The sequence below is a fragment of the Cryptomeria japonica genome, chromosome 2 (genome assembly GCF_030272615.1).
Source record: "Cryptomeria japonica chromosome 2, Sugi_1.0, whole genome shotgun sequence".
Classification (NCBI taxonomy): Eukaryota; Viridiplantae; Streptophyta; class Pinopsida; order Cupressales; family Cupressaceae; genus Cryptomeria; species Cryptomeria japonica.
Window position 1 is genome coordinate 366675949 of NC_081406.1, and position 21500 is coordinate 366697448.

The following is a 21500-nucleotide window of genomic DNA, read 5'->3' on the forward strand; positions in this document are numbered from 1 at the left end:
TACATTTAAACAAATCGATATATCTTATATCCAAATAAATCCAAATTAGCAATTATCATAATCCACATAATTCCGATCCATACATAAAACATGCATCCTATTTCTATCATCATAGTAAAGTCCTGCAATTCCAATAATGACATACATCATCACAAAGTAATCCTATTCTAGAATCATATAGAGTTCTATATCTATAATACATAGAAATGAAGCATCAATATATATCAATGTTATCCAAATCATGGAATCATATAAGTTCCAAATCCATAATGCATCAAAATAAAGCATCCATAATAGTCTCAACATGAAAAATATTGAAATGCTAGGATGAGTCGGGGTAGGGCCTCACAGGTTTTTCCCACACTGGGTTTCCTTGTTAAATATCTTGTGTTATGGTGTGTTTCTATGTTGTCTCTATTATTTTTGTTTACTGCAATAATTCTTATTTACCGGTACATTGTTTTGGGTTGCAAAGTTATAAATAAGTTTAAATATACTACTAATCGGTTAGACATTGATCCACCCCCCCCTCTCAGTGTCTTTGGGACTATCATTGAATCGAGCAATTGATATTAGAGCTTGGTCCTCTATTTGCAAAATCCTAATAGCTTGAGGGAGATTCTGACATTGGTACAAATGGAGAACTTAAGAAAACAGTTGGAAGGAGCTCTTGAAGATTTTGATACAGAAAAATTGAAGAATATCAAACTTGAAGATGATCTGAGGACTGCTAAGGAATTCATTAAAGGACTTCAAGAAAATATGGTTATAGCACAAAATAAGAGAAAGGAACTTCATGAGATGATGCAGAATGATGATGATGAAAAAGAGACTCCTAGAGACATTGCAAATAAGTTGAGACAAGAAAATAGTAAGATGAAGAATGAAATGGAAGATATGAATATGAGGTTATGTAAGTTTATTGAAGACAGGAAGAAGAATGAAGAAGACTTGACTAGGAGACTTAATGATGCTGGAAATTAAAATCTAAGACTTGGTCATGAAAATGATATGTTAAAGATAGATTTGATTCACATGCAACATGATAAAGATGAACTTGTGAGACAAGTTGGAATTTTGGAAAATGAGTTGGTTACTGCAAATAAACACAAAGACAAATTCAAGAAAAGTTCAGAAGAACTTGATGACATGCTTAAAAGACAGAAACCTAATGGAGATACAAATGGACTTGGATTTGAACATGGAGAAAGTTCTAGTACTGCAAATAATCAAGATCAGAACAAACCGGTAAGACAACCTAATGCTTATACATTTAATGGGAAATGTTTCAATTGCAACAAATATGGTCATAGAGCAAATCAATGTAGATTTAGAAATAATCAGAATACAAACTCACCCACCGGTCAATGTTCCAAATGCAACAAAGTTGGTCATAATTCAAAAAACTGTAGAATGAATGTGAAATGCTATGTTTGTGGAAGATTTGGGCATTTATCTAATCAATGCAGATCACAAACTGGTCAAGGATATGGAAAGGCTATTCAGAGGAATAATGTAACTTGTTATGCATGCAACAATATTGGACATATTGTAAAATTCGGTAGAAGCAAGAATACACCGGCGAACAATAAAGGATCTAGTTTGAAGGGCAAAGAAAAGGTAGATGAAGTAAAGAAAGAATTTTCAAAACAATGGATTAAGAAGAGTGATTAGAAAAGTGATGAAACTATATCTACACCGGTAGAACAGAGTAATCCTCCACCGGTAGGAGATTCTTCATCTAACTGAGGAATAATCCTTAGGGGGTATTGCAACAAGTTAAAAATCATGCATTCTACCCTCAGTTGATGGTGAGAAGATACATTTCTTCTTTACCAACAAATGTGTTAAGTTTTCACTTAATCGGAGAGCATTTAATGCAGTTTTTAAAGAACCTTTTTGGATATAAAGCATAGGGAAACCCTCATTTCAAAATCACTGAGAATTCAAACAATTAGAGAGTGTGAAACTGAGCAAGGACATTCTAAGGCGAAGCTACGAAGTGACTTTCAGGTATTCAGAATTTCGGTTAAGCGGTATTTATCTTTGAAATGGCTTCCTCATCTTCTATTCTGGAGTTTATTGTAAAACCTATCATTGTGGAAAATGTCAAATGCCCTAGACCTGTATTTAAGATTATCCCTGAGATTGCAAAACAGGATGACTCTGTCGGAGATTTTTCAAAAATTCTGAAAGGTGTAGCATTTGCAGAAGACCCTAGAATTTACATGCATTGCAACATAGAAAACCTAGGGATTAAGGATCTAAAGAAAATATTCAATGAAGTTAATACCGATGGAAATGGTGTGATCAAACCTGAACATAAAATTGTGGAAGACTTAGGTTTTGTAGAGATTCTAAACATTCCTTAATTTCCAAAGGAAGTTGTCAGACTTGTATTGAGTAGAGTCCATGGAGAATTCATGTGGTTAGAGTCAGTTTCCAAGATAACCAAGGATGCAATTAAGGTAGTTACTGGTTTACCTTCAACCGGTAGTAGACTTGATAAAACCAAGAAGATCCCTAACAAAGGAGTTATGGATTTAATCGGAGCCACATCTGATAATAGGTCACTTAGAGTGAATGATGTTAAGGACATAAATGTGAGATGTGTGAGTATGGTACTAGGATACAAAGCAACTCATGCAAATAGACTAAATTCAGTTTCTAGCCTTTGTATTCACAGTGCACATGAAATAGTGAACAATAATGCTAAGATTGATGTGTGTGAATGGATTAAGGATGAATTAATTGATAATTTGAAGAGGATTAAGGGAGACAAGAAAGGTACTTTCCATTTTGGAAACCTACTAGTATGCCTGATGCTATACTTTACCAAAGAGATACCCAACATAGGTCACAAGGATTTTGGTTATGAAATCCTGGTAGGAAGACAGATACAAGACGCTTTCACTAGTATGGCCACTGACAGTGTTAAGAACATCATAGACTACTTCAAAACATTCCAAACTAAGATGAGAGAAAGAGAGAGACTACCATGGAGCATAATTGACAAGTATGACAAGGAAATCTATTTTGTGATTAAGAAAGATGAGACTTGGATGGAAGCAGTAAGCCCTAGAACTATTTGGGTTACTAAGATGGGTTATGAGGTTGACCTATCTATTCTAGAAACATATGCTAAAGCTCTACTTGATGCACCGAGAGGTCCATCTGAGAAATTCTTTGGAAGTGCAGAAACTATTAAGAGCAATATATCTATGCAGAATTAGACAAAAAAAAGAGAAAAGTTTATTAGAGATGCCTCCAAGAAGGTCAAAGAAATCAAAGAAAATATCATGAATATCGATGGTATATCAGCAAGTGAGCTTGAAGGACTACAACCTGAAGCACATGTTTCACTGGTTGTAACATCCTTTGATACTGACAATGGTAAGGCTATTGAGTTTAAAAGAGTATAAAGGAAGAGAAAACACTCACCGGTACCCACTCCTTCACCTAAGAAAACCAGGACACTAAGAAAGAAATAGTAGGCAGTTAGGAACCAAAGAAGAAACTTACACCTAAGAAGAAACCGACACCAGTTACCCCCACACTGAATGATCTATTGAATGAGATTAAAGAGGAAGGAAATCTATCTAATTTAAATAAATGGTATATTTCTTTCAATGATTCTGACAAAAGCACAATTGAAGAAAACATTATTTTGCACTTATATATTTACACGAAAGTATTGATTGAAATGATTGATGAGATACCCAATGACTTATACATGATATTGGAAGCTAAAAGGCTATCAGTGACGGAACTGGACAAGAAGCTGAAAGTTGAAGCACTCTTAGATGTACATCCAGTAAATTCTAAGGAAGAGATAGATGAACTTATTTCTGAAGCTAACCGGTCAGTATTTGTTAGTGGACACTGGCAAGTGAGCCTGATGGTTGGAAGGGTTAAAGAAATTGCAGATGAGACTGTAGATAAATGGGATATATTCTTTGTAGAGAAGGAAAAGAAAGAGGAAAGAAGCAGACCTAAAATGGAGAAAACATTCAAAGTATATCAAAAGGACAAGGGAAAAGGTAAAGTAGGTTGTGTACCCTCTATAAAAATAACAGATAACATCCCTCCACCAACCCAGGACACCCCTCCTTTAGCACCTTCATCATTGGTTCATACAGCTAATCCACCGGATATAGCTACTAAAGGTTTAACCCATGATGATACTAATCCAAAGTCGAAGATACTCTTTACAATGAATGTAGATACTCAAAAGGTAAGCATTGTTGTGGATAAAGAAACTTCAGAGGTTAAGGCAGACAGTGTTGAGGACACCAAGATTTCAGAGAAACTGGCACAAACTGTTGATTCTCAGGAAACTAAGATACTAGGTCAAACCAAGCAACTGGTGACTCAAAAACAAATAGAGGATAAGACAGCTAGCACAGGGCCACCGAAATCTGAGGAATTGACAGTGGTACAAATAAAGAAACAATATGAGGCAGAGGTACATGTTGAGTCTATAACACTGACAATTGTAGAGAAGCCTAACCAGACTGAGAAACTAGTAAAGGTATAGGTACAAACACAGACAGATCCACCGAAAGAAAAGATAAGCAAAGTGGATGCATCTGATGGAAACAAAGAAGATATAGTGAAGGTGATTGGTTAGACATCTGTTGAAAAGAAACCTACAGTAGAACCAAGCACATCTACAGGTGAATTCAGACCCACTAATATTACAGAGGTACTTTTGGATTCAATTAAAAGGATTACTAATTGCAATGCCTTAGCATTTAAGGCAATTGATAACACATTACCTATTCTGAAAATGATTGCACCTAATTGTAAGATAGATCACATAAATGATTCTTTAGGGAAATTGGACACATTGTCCAAATTCATTGCTGATAATGTAATAACTATAGATAAGGTAAATGAGGATACCATAAAGGAGAGAGTTGACAAAGATAAAAACACATTCTTTGAAAATGACATAAATAAATGTACCGATCATTTGGATACACTTTTACCGGTACTCAATTCTACAATTTTGGAATATAAGGAGTTATATAGGGAAGCATTTAAACCTCACTGTTTAACAAAGGACATTGATGAGGAGATTAAAAAGACAAAAAAAGAAATTGATGACATTGTGGACAATATAATAGGTTCATCTGGACTTATATTAGTTTTTGAGTAGGAAATGGCAGTTTTCTAGGAGAAGTTGGAAAAACTTGAGAAAGAGAAGGAAAGAATAAGGTCTAATACCTAGGAATTAAAGGATAAACTTGGTTCGAGGTTAGATAATCTTATTACTCAGAGAGGTGAAATATATAAGGCAACAATTCAAGGAGAATGATCACCGGAGCAACAAATGCACTCTCTCACTGGTATGATCCAGCAGATAGAGGCAACTTTAACTGAGAGTAACAAGTTTATGCAGAGTTTGAATATGATTTTGGCAGACATCTTTTAGATTGTAACCAACTAGTTACAGACTTTTAGGTAGCATTTTTTGTACTCTTTTGATTATTTATGACATCCTTTTTCATTGATGTCAAAGGGGGAGTAGTGGTGAGAAAAATGCATGTACAGAGGAGATCACTTGCTCAAGGGGAGCACATATTTTTGGATTTCAGTTTTGGATAATAGTTTTGATTTTTCTCATGAGTGTTTCCATCAATGCCAAAGGGGGAGATTGTTGGCATTCTACACTCTTATGAGAATAGTTGATGTTGTCATTGATGGCAACCAACTGGAAACTCACCGGCAATTGGTTTCTACATGCCCGACATCACAAACTTCATACACCGGCAGACACCGGCACCGATAGGCACTTACACCGGCATTTAGATTACATTGGCAACAAAGCATGGCGGCACTCCAGCCGACATGTGATAAACTTTTTATTATTTTAATATAATTATATTTTGTAAGTCGACATGGTATATTGTAAAAGACTCATATATGTATGAGATCTTATAAGTCATTTTGGTGTGTAGTAGAAGACATGTATGGTAGATAATAATTGTTTAGTGATAGAAAAGGTTTTGGTTATATAGTGAGCTTAAACCGGTACTAAACCTGGCATTAGAGATGTTGTTTTGAGTAGTACATTGTATTGGATCTGACAATCCATTTTGTAGTCAGTGTGCCTCTTCATTGAGCAATGAGCTCTAGGTTGTTGGCCTCCTTGCATGTGCAGGCCCTTATTGTAAGTAGTATGTATTCATTGGCCAGTGAGTGAATATTATGGGTCACAAATCACACTGAGGTTTTTTCCACACTGGGTTTCCTCGTTAAATATCTTGTGTTATGGTGTGTTTCTATGTTGTCTCTATTATTTCTGTTTACTGCAATAATTCTTATTTACCAGTACATTGTTTTGGGTTGCAAATTTATAAATATGTTTAAATATACTGCTAACCGGTTAGACACTGATTCACCCCCCCTGTTAGTGTCTTTGGGACTGTCATTGAATCTAACAGACCAACCAAGACAACAAGGCCCATTGGTAAACATACTTTATGTTGTTTATTGATGATTATTCTATAATTACTGTTGTCATGAAGGATTGCGCCTGTGATGCTAAGTACAAAACCCAAAATTTTGTGAAACAAGGAAACACCTTCAATCTTGTGGGTTTCTCAAAGTGATGGTGAATCTCCGCATTATAGGTCAGCTTCCTTTTTTATGAATCTCCTGCAATTTTATTTTTGTGGGAAAAGGGATAAAGAGCTTGCATGTAATGAAAAATATATCCTAATGGAGGTGATACACCAAATAATGATCGTGAGGCCCTACCCCGACTCAGTTTGACATTTTCAGTTATTTGCATATTGAGACTATTATGGATGCTTTATTTTATGCTTTATGGATTTAGAACTTATATGATTCCATGATTTGGATCACATTGACATATGTTGATGCTTTATTTTATGCATGATGATTATGAAACTATATATGTTGCTAGAATAGAATTATTTTGAAATGGTGAATGTCATTATTGAAATTGCAGGACTTCATTTTGATGATAGAAAAATGATGCTTATTTTATGAATGGTTCAACTTTGAGAATTATGTTAATTGCTTATGTGGAATCGAATTTGAATGAATGAGATATTGAATTATTGCTGCCAAATGTATGAGTGTTTGATGTGCAATGAAATCCATGTATTTAATTATGTATAATTGTGATTATTTGGAATTACTAATGTGTTAATTGAGATGCGCAGGAAAATTATCCATGTGACCATGGAATTTATATGGAGAACCAAACCTAGACCAATGTACGTTTGTTAAGCCAGGGGTTGTCTATTTGGAGAGACAACACCCCGTTTGTAATGTATTTTATTTGTGAAGTAAATTATGCATGTGTGTTAATTTGATTTTATTTAATTGTGTAAACCTACAAGAGACAAATTCCATGTGTGATTTTTATATTGTGTTTTTATTGTGTCACTTGACACATGTGATGATTAGTGTCATTGATTTTGACTTGTCTCTTGGAGGGAGTTTTGTTTCTACCAAAGCCATTCAAACACATGAGTGTGGTCCCAAATTTGCCTTGGGTAGGGAGTCTTGGGAGTGGTCAACTCAGGTTTGACCCGTAGGTAAACTCCAGTTGGGTTTCTAAGGGGTTAAAAGGACTCCTAGGGTCAGTTTTAGGGCTTTTCCAAAGGTCCAAAGGGTATACCTATGGGTTAGGGGTATTTTGAAACATGTGACTACTCCCATGTGACTGTTTAATCACCTCAAAAAGTGGTTTTTCCAAGGTGAGCGAAAATTCAACTTAGAAGGTTCCTCCTAGGATAGACAACCTTCCCTTTTGATGTCAAACTCTCTTCCCCATCTTCTCACACCTTTTCCCTTTCCAGTTTTAGTAATGTGTAAGAGTTTGGGAAGAGCAACCAATGGGAACTCTCACCTCACCCAAGGGGTTGGGAAGTGTGTGAGAGGCCTTCTTAGGCAAGGATTAGGGACTTAGTGAGTAATCACCCACTCTCCATTGTTGGAGATTATGCACTTGTTTGAAAAATTAGTTGTAGAATAGAATTTTTGGGGAAAGATTGGTGAAAAGTTTGTGTGGATTTGGGCAGCTCATCCCCAACTAAATCTAACATACCTATTGGCAGATTAAGGTTGGTTTTACTTTCTCTTGTTTATGTTGTTTAAATTGTTTGAAAGAAAGAAATGCTTGTTGAATGAGATGTGTATATGTAAATTTTTGTAGGAGAAAAATGCAAGTTTTCATTTCTATGTTTTTTGTTTAAGTGTTCTTGTTTTGGGAGTGTTCAAGACCTCCTACTCTTGGGAGAGTAGGATGGTCTTGGGGTGGAAGAAGCATGACAGCCTTGGGTGAGAGGCTCTCCTTAAGGAGAGTGATCTCAAGGGTGTCCTTTGTGACCCTTGCTGCATAGCCTTGTGTATGCATTTGGGGGTCATAAGGGGAGAAAATATGGCCTTTAAGCCTTTGGGGGGGCATAAGGTGTATATTTTGTTGGATTTTGTATTGCCATGAGGTGGATTGATCTGTAATTTGGCTTGCAATCTCCCCAATGGTACTTGGTCCACTTCCACCCGTGGAATGATCATCACAAGATGTGGTGAAAGTGTAGCTTGGGATGGGAAGATGTATGTTGAGTGTTTGCCTTATTTGTTGTGTTGTTGCTTGTTTGTAACCCGTCTAGTGCTTGGTTCTCCAAGCTCGGGGGTGGCTTCTAGTAAGCCTAGGTTGGGAGGTGAGCTCTCCATGGTCAAGGTTGTGTTTTTATTGCAGGTTACTTGGGATGGGAAAGAAAGAATAAAGGGATTTGCTGCTGATTTATGTTGCAGAAAAGTTTGAAAGGAAATTGTATTTTAATTGTAGTTAAAGGAAAAGAGGAGTCAATGTTGTATTTATCTTTCCAAAAGCAAGAAAAGTATGTGTTTCATTATAAGTTCTCCTCCATTAAAAAGGAGAGACTAGTAGGGTTCTCAAATCCCTTATGTAATGCTTCTTCATTTAGAAATAAATAAAATGCCTAAAGAAATGCATGAGTATACTTAGTTATTTTTGCAAAAACAAAAAGTATAAGTTTAATAGGTTCTATGGTTTCAAAAAAATATATATATGAAGATGTGCATTCTTGTGCATTCTACAAATAAATTTAGTTCATTACTACATGATTATTTTGTTATTTATGCTGCTGCAAAATAAATATATCAGTCATTTAATTTTCCATTTAATGCAGAAAATGAAACTTATTTTAGTAGCTTATTTTATCAAAGGAAGAGAGAATAACATTTAGTTTTAGATTTATTTTGTTACCAAAAAGATTATATTTAAGTTGTTGTTAGAATGCATTGTAGTTATCTGTTATAGAATGTTAGTTTTAAACCAAAAAAAATACATTAGGAAATCCTTTATATGCATTTTAAAGATACACAAAAATAATAAACTCAAAGATTCCCTAAATGGGTTATAGTTTAAAAGTAGTATTATATATATATTTAAGTTGTTGTTATAATGCATTGTAGTTATCTGTTATAGAATGTTAGTTTTAAACCAAAAAAAATACATTAGGAAATCCTTTATATGCATTTTAAAGATACACAAAAATAATAAACTCAAAGATTCCCTAAATGGGTTATAGTTTAAAAGTAGTATATATATATATATATATATATATATTTTTATTACCTTAAATGATATTCTGAAAATTCTGTTTATAAAAATTAAAAAAAACAGTGATATATTACATGTTAAATCTCCTAACAAAAAAAAAGGGGGATATATATATATATATATATATTTAAATGTTTTTTTTTTTACCATGTTTTAAAAAAATTAATAAATAAAAAAAAAAGGGTATTAACATTACCACAGGGCCGAACCCCTGTGAAAACAGGGGACGGCGCAGCCGAGTCCTTACTGTGATTACTCACAGTGGACGGCTTGGCGCCGCCACTGTGGGTAACCACAATGGTGGTGGCCCCCGGTCCACCACTGTGACTACCCATAGTGGACGGCGCTCGGCCGCACTGTGGGTAAGCATAGTGGTGCCCGGGGGAAACCCCCGCCCACTGCCGTTCGCTACCCACTCAAACCCTCCTCCGCCGCCAACTGCTTTGGTCGCTCGGCTCCCTCTCTCACTCTCTCTCCGCCATTCCACTTCGGCTCCACCGAGAGATGAAGCCCGGGCGCCCACACCTGCACACACACACACAAAAAAAAAAAAAAAATCCTTTCACACACACACACAACACAAAAAACAAAAAAGGGGATAATAGATGTTAACTTATTTGCCCTAACCCTAGTTTCGGGTTAGGGCAAACACACATAAAATTTAAAATAAGTAAGTGTGTGTGGGAGTGTATTGAAAGGGGGTTGAATAATATAATAAAATAAAAACCCCACCTTCCCTTTTGAATATATTCATAAGCATATGTATAAATTTATAGGTAATTATATAAATATATATATATATATGTATATACATATATTTATACATATATATATACATATATATATATATATATATATATATATATATATATATATAAGTAGTTTAATTTCCATATTTATTTGGGATCAAATGTTTTTTTTTGTAAAATAAGGAATGTTCTTTTAATTAAAAAATGAATGTAGGAGCATTTAGTGAGAAGAATTTAAAACGTTGGGTAGGATAAACCCTTGGGAAAACATAATGATTTATGTAGTGCCCTGTTGGTCCATTTATCTTGAAATTTATTAGGCACTTCTTCATTAATGAATATTTTATTTAATGGGGTTGTTAAATTTAATAACTAGGACAATTAAATTTAGACCCTAGGTAGTTAAAGAACTATAAGAGATTATTGATCAATTAAATTAAAGATCATGTATTACATTTGAGATTAATTGCTAAGGGAAAATTAATTATTTAATAATGGAGATTAGTGATAACTTTTTGGGGAAATATTAGCTCGCTTATAACTTGTATTAATTATCACTTAATTAATTTAATTGTTTGATTCACTCAAAACTTAGTTAAGACCAAACTAGTTTGCATTATTTTAATAAAGTAGTCGTTCTAAGTTAAGTATTTTAAAAAAAAAAATTATTCCGTTTGTGCCCAAAAGTTTGGGCATGACAATGATACAGTTCTACTTGTTGTCCTAAAACTATAACCAGTTGTAATAAAGAACTAATTTATCTCATAAATCAAATAAGATCATGAAATTCATAAACATTTCATGTGAAGGCTTGAAGTTATCTAATTTTTCATGAAAGAAAGGTGATTTTCACAACATGCAAGAATTGAAAACCAAATGAACACAACCCACAACCTGGATTTGCAATGAAATCTTCCTATTTCTACAAATCATAAAAAATATGGAGCAAAGGATTCTAAAGAGTCACAATAACTCTGTCAAATCATTCACCTGACAATGGAGAAACAAAAATAATTGACAAGAAAAATTTAACTCTCTATTGCACACTGAAAATAATTTGTATTACAATGCTTTTTGATGTATGTGTAAGCAAGAAGAAAGAACCAAAGGGAAAAACGAAGGAGGAGAAAATAATATATATAGATATCCAACTTCTAAACATAGTGAGCTAAACATATCATGTAAAAACTCTCCTTCAATAAACCCTAATATGAAAATCTGCATGAGAAAATGCCTTGGGTAGATTTGCCCAAAATGGCATAAAAAACTCATGTGAAACACTGCCAATAATAGCCTCCATAGCTAAAAATAAGCCCCCCACTGATACTGCATGAAAAAGAACCCTCCTACCAAATATAGAACTGAAAAAATTGTTAGACAACTCAGATAATCGGAAGACAACTGAGAGGGGAGGGGGGTTAATTAGTTGTCACAGATTACCAAAAGCATTAGCAATTTTAAAATTTAATACTCAAACCCAAAACAATAATACCGGAATAACAGTTAATCCAATTAAGCATAAACAATAATCACATAATCAAATTCATCCACACAACACCAAGATTTGTACGTGGAAAACCTGGTAAAGGGAAAAACCACGGTGGGAATCCTACCCGCAGTCAGATAATACTTCTACAATAAGTATGTGAATTACAATGAAAAGGCCTACACTTTTAGGAAGGCCAACATCCTAGAGCACACTGCTCATCACAAAAGGATCCTCATTGACTACATATAAATCCAGACTAGAATCTGGAGAAGTGTTCAACTACAAAAGATAGCATCTCCTATACCTGATTATAGTTTCGATTAAGCTCAATACCGGAGGACTAAATCATCTTACACAAACCCAATTCGATCTCCAATGATTGACCAAGTCCTCTGCCTAAATGATATTACATTATTCGCACATTACATTCCTTGACCATGACTCTTACAATAACCATGATAATCTACAATGAGATCTTACATCTATTTATACAAACCCTCGACCATAAACAATCAGGTCAGCCACTAGACAATAAATCAATTACATAATTACAAACCATGTCGGCCTTAGACCAAACAAATAATATCCAACACATAAGACATATTAGAAATACAACAATAGGTCCTATTCACACATTACATTAATGTCAGTCCATAACCTAGATCAATCAGAACCAAGTATAGGTCTACGTGTTTCAGCAATGATCTCCAAATGCCAAGTCTCAAACATGATCACCAACAACATCTTGAAACCCCATTAGAAGCTGTACCAACACCAATTATTCAATTCATCAAAGATCTCCACCAAAAGCTATGTCGATGAAACCCTTGTCAAAACCAAAAACCAATCTTCTAAGCAAGCAAGATAGCATCCAATCACCAAACAAAAACCAACTAACCAAATATGATTATAAGCATTATGAACAAGCCAATTCCATCATCATATTATATAGGAGCCTACTGGATCATGCCGGATCCAAGTTAACCAGAAACCACTCATCCTACCGGGACCAGAAGGGTGCCGATAAAGCATCCAAACATATAGTGTTGACATCAATGACAAAACATCAATGCAACACATAATCAATTCCACTAAATGGCCAACAATCTCCCCCTTTGTCATTAATGGAAACACTAGATGTGAAAAAAATCTAAGTACCAAGAAATGCCAAACAAGTCTCCCCCTATGGAAGACAACCAACAATCTCTTGCATATAGCTCTAAATATAAATATCTCTCCCCCTTTGAATAATATCTCTATAAAGTCTTTAATTTCTTTTTCACATCACTATCTCTCCCCCTATGACATCAATGCCAAAAATCTGACAGAAATATCAAAGCAAAAACATAAGCCTCTGAATCGCAAAGTTGACTACTCCCCCTGAGCAGTAGCATCCCACATCAGTGCTGGAATAATAGTATCTCTGATAATACATGTCCGACTGATGCCAAATTGCATCAATCAAGTCTCTATCAGAGGGGTAGAAACCCCCAATCTGTCTCTCAGGTACTCAAATGATTCCTTGGATAAAGGTTTAGTGAAAATATCTGCAATTTTTTCTTTAGTGTTCACTTAAACTAGTTTAACTTCATTTGCTTCCACCTTCTCCTTCAAAAAGTTATACTTGATAGATATGTGATTTGTCTTAGAATGAAATACCGGATTCTTTGATATATCAATAGCAATAGAGTTATCACAATGAATAACTACCAGTGCATCACAATCCATCTTTATATCCTTGAACATTTGCTTCATCCATAAAAATTGTGTACAGTTAGTAGCAGCAACAACATACTCAACTTCAATAGTAGATAAAGAAGTACATGATTGTTTCTTGTTGATCCATGAAACCAACTTCTTTCCAAGAAAGAAAGCTCCACTGGAAGTACTTTTTTGGTTATCAACATCTCCAGCCCAGTCAGCATCTGTATATGCACATAAAGTAAAGTTATCATCCTTAGGGTACCATAAGCCATAATCTGATGTACCTTGCAAGTATCTAAAACTCCTCTTCACTGCCATCTCATGATTTTCTCTAGGATCACTTTGAAATCTTGAAACAATGCAAACAACATTCATAATGTCAGGCCTAGTCCGAGTCAAATAAAGTTGACCTCCAATCATAGATTTGTATCTTGTAGGATTTATCGGTACAGAAACATCTTTCCTTGTCAATTTCTCACTTGTAACCATAGGTGTACTTATCAGTTTAGAATCTCCCATACCAAATTTCTTCAACAATTCCTTAGCATATTTAGTTTGATAGATAAAAATACCTTTGTCAGTCTGAATAATCTGCAAACCTAAAAAAACATTCATCTCACCAATCATATACATCTCAAATTATTTCTCCATATTCTTAGAAAATTCTATGCATAATTTATCTTCACCTCCAAAAATAATATCATCAACAAATACTTCAACAATCAGTGTATCATCATTTGTGATTTAATAATATAAATTACTAATAGCACTGCCCTTAGTAAAACCAAGCTTCAAAAGATATTTATCCAACATTGCATACCAAGCTCTAGGTGCTTGTTTCAATCCATATAAAGATTTCCTTAACCTGCAAACCATATCAGTATCATCTGATAGTAAAAAACCATCAGGTTTCTCAATATAAACTTTCTCATCAAGATCCCCATTCAAAAATGCACATTTAACATCCATTTGATAAACCTTGTAGTTTTTATAAGCAACATAGGCAAGAAATAATCTTACAACTTCAATCCTAGCTACCGGTGCAAAAGTTTCTCCATAATCAATTCCTTCCTTCTGAGAATATCCTTTACAAACCAATCTAGCCTTATTCCTTATAACTTGACCATCCTCATTCAATTTATTCCTAAAAACCCATTTAGTTCCAATAACATTTTTATTTTTAGGCCTAGGAACCAAAGTCCATGTGTTATTTTTCTCAATCTGATCTAATTATTCTTCCATAGTTTTTAACCAAAAATCATCTTTACATGCCTCAATTACTGATACTGATTCAACTTGTGAAATTAAACATACCTCATTAGTTATCAGTCTTCTTCTTGTCATCACTCAATTTCTCTTATCCCCAATGATTTGATCTTCAGAGTGATTCAATCTCACATACTTGGGAGTCTTCTGACTCTCTATTCCTCTTCCCTATTCTTTAGTCACTATAGAATTCTCTGATGTTTCTGGAGTAACTGGTTCAACTCTATGTTCTGGTAAAGGTGCTACTGGTTTAGATATAATCATTTCCACTGCCAGTTCCTTCTCATAAACTCTGATTTGACTTTTGCTTAGCTCATCTACTTTGACATTAGCACTCTCCACAATTCTCTCCAATCTCTTGTTATAATATCTATATGCTTTTCTATCATTAGAATAACCAATAAATATGCCTTCATCACATCTAGGATCAAATTTCCCAATTCTATCATCTCTCCTCATATAACATTTACTACCAAAGATTCTGATACTTAACTGTAGGTGTCTTGCCAAACCATAATTCATAAGGTGTCTTACCAGTTTCTCCTTTGATATGTACTATGTTGAATGTATAAACTATTGTACTCACTGCTTCTCTCTAGTAGATATGAGGTAGATTTTCTTCCATCATCATTGTTCTAGCAGCATCCAAGATAGTTCTATTTTTCCTTTCCATAACTCCATTTTGCTAAGGTGTCCAGGGAGGACAAAATTGTCTTCTAATACCATGCCTATCAAACAAGTTATTAAGCTCACTGGATGTGAATTCTCCACCATGATCTGATCTCAAATATTTAATCTTTAATCCTGTCTCAGTTTCCACTTTAGCCTTAAAGATTTTAAACTTTTCAAATGTTTCAAATTTTTCTCTCAAAAAGGTAACCCACATCATTCTAGAATAATCATCAATGATTAGCATGAAATATCTATCACCATGAAAAATTTTAACTCTAGTAGGGCCACACAAATCAGTATGAATAAGATCAAGAACATCATTTGATTTATCTTGTATACTCCTAAAAGAGGTTCTGACCTATTTACCCATTTAACATTCTTTACATACCGAATTATAGGGCTTCATGATCTTAGGTATATCTCGAACAACCTTAGTTGAACTGATCTTCACAATGCAATCAAAAATCACATGACACAACCTTTTATGCCATAACCAACTCTCATCAATTTGTGTAATCAAACATGTCTTCTCATCAGAGTTCAAATGAAATATGTTACCAATTGTCTGTGTACCGGTTGCAATCTCCAATCTAGATCTGTTAATGATTTTGCATTTTCCATCCTTGAACTGTAATTGAAATCCCTTATCTACCAATTGTCCTACACTCAAAAGATTAATCTTCAAATCTTCAACATAGTAAACATTGTCAGTATTGTTCTTATCATCCAATGATATAGTTCCTTTTCTTTTGATCATACATGCTTTGTCATCTCCAAATCTAACTAGTCCACCATCAAATTCTTGCAAAGATAGAAATTTTCGTTTATCTCCAGTCATATTTGTGAGCCACCACTATCAATTACCCATTCATCCTTGTCCTAAATTTTAGTAGAAAGTGCCTTCTCCTAAGGTACATTCTCTTCCAGTGTCGGATCATCTTCCTTGATAACAAAGAATACCCATTCCTTCCCATTGTCGGATCCACTAGTAGAGTCTTCTGTTAGTCCATCATCTGAACCAGTAATGCCTTCCTCATCTACTATTTAGCATGATTTGTCTCTATTTTTATTGAATCTATACTTGTTTTGATATCTAGGGTTAGGCTTAAATGATCTTTTAACTCTTTCTTCAAATCTTGAATTCCTTTCAGGACATCTAGATGCAAAATGACCAATCTTATTACATGCAAAAAATTTAAAAGGTGATTTTCCTTCATATTTACTTCCTACCAGTCCTTTTGGTACTCTTCTATTAAACAGTGCTTCAATTTGATCAAACTCATCATCTTCTCTCTTTATATCTTCTAGTTCTTTTGCATATAAATCTTTCCAGTCTTGCTTACCGGTTGTAGATGTAGATGCATGAAAAGCAGGTTCAGTTTTCATAGCTCCAAAAGGTCCAAATTCCTCAAGATCAAAAGAAGATAGTTTCCCAACAAAAGTATCTCTATTGATAGATGTATTAGCCATTTTTCTCAACTCATTAATAGCAGCAGCTTTCATTTTGTAATCCAGTGGTAGGGCTCTCAGGACTTTAGAAACAATTTCATCTTCGCTCAGAGTTCCACCACAACATTGAATTCCCATAACAATCTCATTTACTCTTTCCATGAATGCAGTAATCTTTTCATCTTCTTCCATCTTAAGGTTTTCATATCTCACCCGGTAACCATCAAGTTTATCAATCTTCACTGTAGGGTCACCTTCATTAAGAGTCTGCAACTTATCCCATATAGCCTTTCCAGATGATTTGTTTGTTAATCCCATGATTTGTTGATCAGAAAGTGCACACAAGAGGGCTTCTCTTGCTCTACAATCATTCTCAAGCTCCTTGTCTAGGTTAGATGGAGGAGGATTACTAGATCCCAGATTATAGGGTGTGACACCATTCTGTGTGATCTCCCTAATCTCCTTGCCAAGACATCTCAGATGAGTCTTCATCTGAATCTTCCATACTGTATAGTTTGTTCCTTCAAGCCTCAGTATATCCCTTCAAAAGATAGCTCCAGAAGAACTAGATGAACTTGAACTGTTAGTCACCATAGGATCTTCCCCAAGTGGTTAAGCTTTCTGCAGAGAGGACCAAAGCTCTAATACCAATTGTTAGATGGTTCAAATAACCGAAAGACAACTAAGAGGGGGGATAAATCAATTGTCACAGATTACCAGAAGAATTAGCAATTTAAAACTTTAATACTGGAATTCAAAATAATAATACTTGAATAATAGTTAATCAAATTAAGCATAAACAATGATCACAGAATAAAAGCCATCCACACAACACCAATATTTGTACGTGGAAAACCTGGTAAAGGGAAAAACCATAGTGGGAAGCCTACCCATAGTCATATAATACTTCTACAGTAAGTATGTGAATTACAATGAAGGGGCCTGCACTTGCAGGAAGGCCAACAACCTAGAGCACACTGCTCATCACAAAAGGAGCCTCACTGACTACATATAAATCTAGACTATAATTTGGAGAAGTGTTGAACTACAAAAGACAACATCTCCTATGCCTGATTACAGTTTTGGTTAAGCTCAATATCGAAGGATTAAATCCTCTTACACAAACTCAATTCGATCTCCAATGACCGAACAACTCCTCTGCCTAAATGATATTACATTATTTGCACATTATATTCCTTGACCATGACCTCTTACAATAACCATGATGATCTACAATGAGATCTTACATCTATTTATACAAACCCTCGACCATAAATAATCAGGTCAACCACTAGATAATAAACCAATTACATAATTACAAACCATGTCGGCCTTAGACCAAACAAATAATATCCAACACATAAGACATCCCGAAAATAAAGCAATAGGTCCCATCCACACTTTACATTAATGTCAGTCCATAACCTAGATCAACGGGGACCAAGTATAGGTCCACACACTTTAGCAATGATATCCAAACGCCAAGTATCGAACATGATCACCAACAATATCCTGAAACTCCATCAGAAGCTGTATCAACACCAATTATGCAATTCATCAAATATCTCCACCAAAAGCTTTGTCGGTGAAACCCTTGTCGGAACCAAAAACCAATCTTCTAAGCAATCAGGATAGCATCCAATCACGAGACCAAAACTAACTGACCAAATATGAGTATAAGCATTATGAACAAGCCAATTCCATCATCAGATTACATAGGAGCCTACCGGATCATGTCGGATCCAAGTTAACCAGAAACCACTCATCCTACTGGGACCAGAAGGGTGTTAGTAAAGCATCCAAACAGATAGTGTTGACATCAATGACAAAACATCAATGCAACACATAATCAATTCCACCAAATGGCCAACTAAAAGATCACTCTATCAATTCTGCATGGAACCCTATGCCAAATAAAGCTTGCCAAAAGAACTTATCCTCTGAAAAACACATGCTGCTCATGCTAAAAAATAGCCCCTAAAATATTTCTCCGTTTAAAATCCGTATGGTGGACCACTTTCTCTTTTAAATAATCTTATTTTATTTAAATACTTATGTGAAACAGTTTTTTTTAATAAGTAAATAAAATAAAATACTTTATTTCTATTTTGCTATTTTATTTATAATTTAATATATTTTTATTAAGATTTTTTAATAAAATAAATCTTAATAATGATATATTAAATTATAATACATACTTTATAGCACAATAGATAAAAATCCCTTTCTTTTCTTTTATAAAATTTAATATAAATATTTTAAGGTTTTTAATAAAATAAACCTTAAAATAGTTATAAAAAGCATATAAAATCTTTTGGTCCCTTGTACATATTGAGGACTCCACTTTACAATTTGCCTAGGTATGACTTAACGTCATGACCACGACCAATTTTTGATGCATGATTCATATTTTATGAAAAGTAAATAAAATACAAAGCCCAATTCAAAGTAATTAGGGCATGCAGAGAACAAAATATCCAAACCCTAAAAGATTTTTTTATTATTTTTCTTTGTCTTCCTGAAGAAGACTTTCTCTGTTGGCTAAGAGTTTGAAGAGTTAGAACTCAATCTTGAGGGCCTCTTCTGCATGATGAGAAGCATGGCATGTGTTGTATTTCCTTCTTTTATGTCATTTATCCCTTTAGAAGAGGAAATATTGTAGAATATATGCTTTTCACATGCATGTATTTTAGGGTTTTCATTCTAAATCCTCCATACATGCACTTTATGTGACTATAGATGCATGATATATATATCATTCAAGGGTTATTCTTCCTTGAAAACTGTAACCTGTCATGTTTAATACTATTGCTTTGAGTACTTCTGATTTTGAGTGGCCACCTCCCTTTCTTTCTTCAACACTATTATGACTGTATGTGTGAACATAAGGACTGTCTTATTCATGCTATTTTGACTTGACTCAAAACTTGATGACTATCTTTTAAACCACAAGAAATGTTGTGTCTTAGATTGTTATTAGCATTTATTCAATTGTGCCTTATTTACTGATTGAGATGATTGTCTTGTATCCTCAAAATACCTCTGTTATAGGGTTTTTGTCCTTATTTATCATACTATTAATACCTTTGGTTCTTGACTGAGTGTTTATGCTCCATTTTTCTACACTTCAAATTGTTACTTCTGATTTAAGCATCTCTTCTTGAGTCATTATCATTATTTTGTTGTATGTGCACCTCGGATCTATGCTGATGTAATAATCATAACCCTGCAAAATTTGTAATCATGTACTAGACTTTGGAATGCTTTTGGTGCCTGACTGAAAATAGTCAGGGCAATGACTGTCTTTCTTTGTGCTACCTATTGTATCTTTGTTTTGAAATGCGTATTGATTGTCAGGAGATGCTACTAACACTGTGAATAAGCAAGGTCTTGATGGATAAACCCTTAATTATATCTTCACTGTGTCCTTGACCTTTTATATCTCTTTTCATTGCTTTTGTGACTGTAATCTCATTATACCTTCATTATACTCCCTAATGGGGTTGCATGTAATTATATGACCTTTGTATTTTTTCTATGGCTTCATGATAGAAAATTTTATAAAATAAAAACCGATATATGTTTTTTGAAATGTGCCCATATTCTGTATGTGATCATTGAGAAAACCTTTGATCCTTGATATGATAGAAGATTTTTGGATGTATCTTAGCATTCTTATTTGTTTTAACTTAATGGGTATTCTTTGATGGTCTGTGTGTGCTTACTGTCTCACCCTTGTATTCATTGAAAGTTGGTTCTTATACTATTGTAGTTGTAGATACATCTTTTCTGAAAGTGTTCCACCATTGTTGAGACCATTATCATGACTATCAATGTGCTCCAAGGTCTGCCAAGTTATCCTCTGTGTGATGCTCTCTAACTTGTATACTTCTGATGCAAGAATTTGAATCATTCACTAGCTCTTGTAACAATCATGGATATGAAGCCATGCTTAAACTCTTTACTATGATCCTTGTGATAGGATACTTTGAGTGATGGATTGCCCATATCACTTATGTTAGGCTTTGGAAGAGTAGTATCCTTATTCTCTGTATTTATTATGCCTTTGATAACATGATTGATATCAGCAAATATCATTGTCTTCTTCCACTAGTCTTGAAGTTGTTCTTATTGTGTTTGACAGTGAAATCATTACATTTCTTTGTGCATAGCATTACTCTATTGTAATGATTTTGAAAACTTCCCTTTCTACATTGATACATACTCATAGCAACATTCTTTCACTGTTCTTTATGCAAAAATGACACTGTTGTGTGACTGATTACTGATACTCAGGGCTCTATTACTGTGTAGGTGAATACCTTTATGTGAGTGTTCAAAATACCATTTATACTCATTGGAACTTGTGAATTGGATTGTACCTTTTCTATTTTACCAGTCATTGCCCTCTTGAAGATTGGTTATGCAATAACAATTGTGTATGGCATCTTTTCATTATAGTGTTATGATTGGTAATACTTATGATTGTATTTTATCTTTGAACTCTTTTGATTGGTTGTGGTTGATACCATGAAGACTGCCA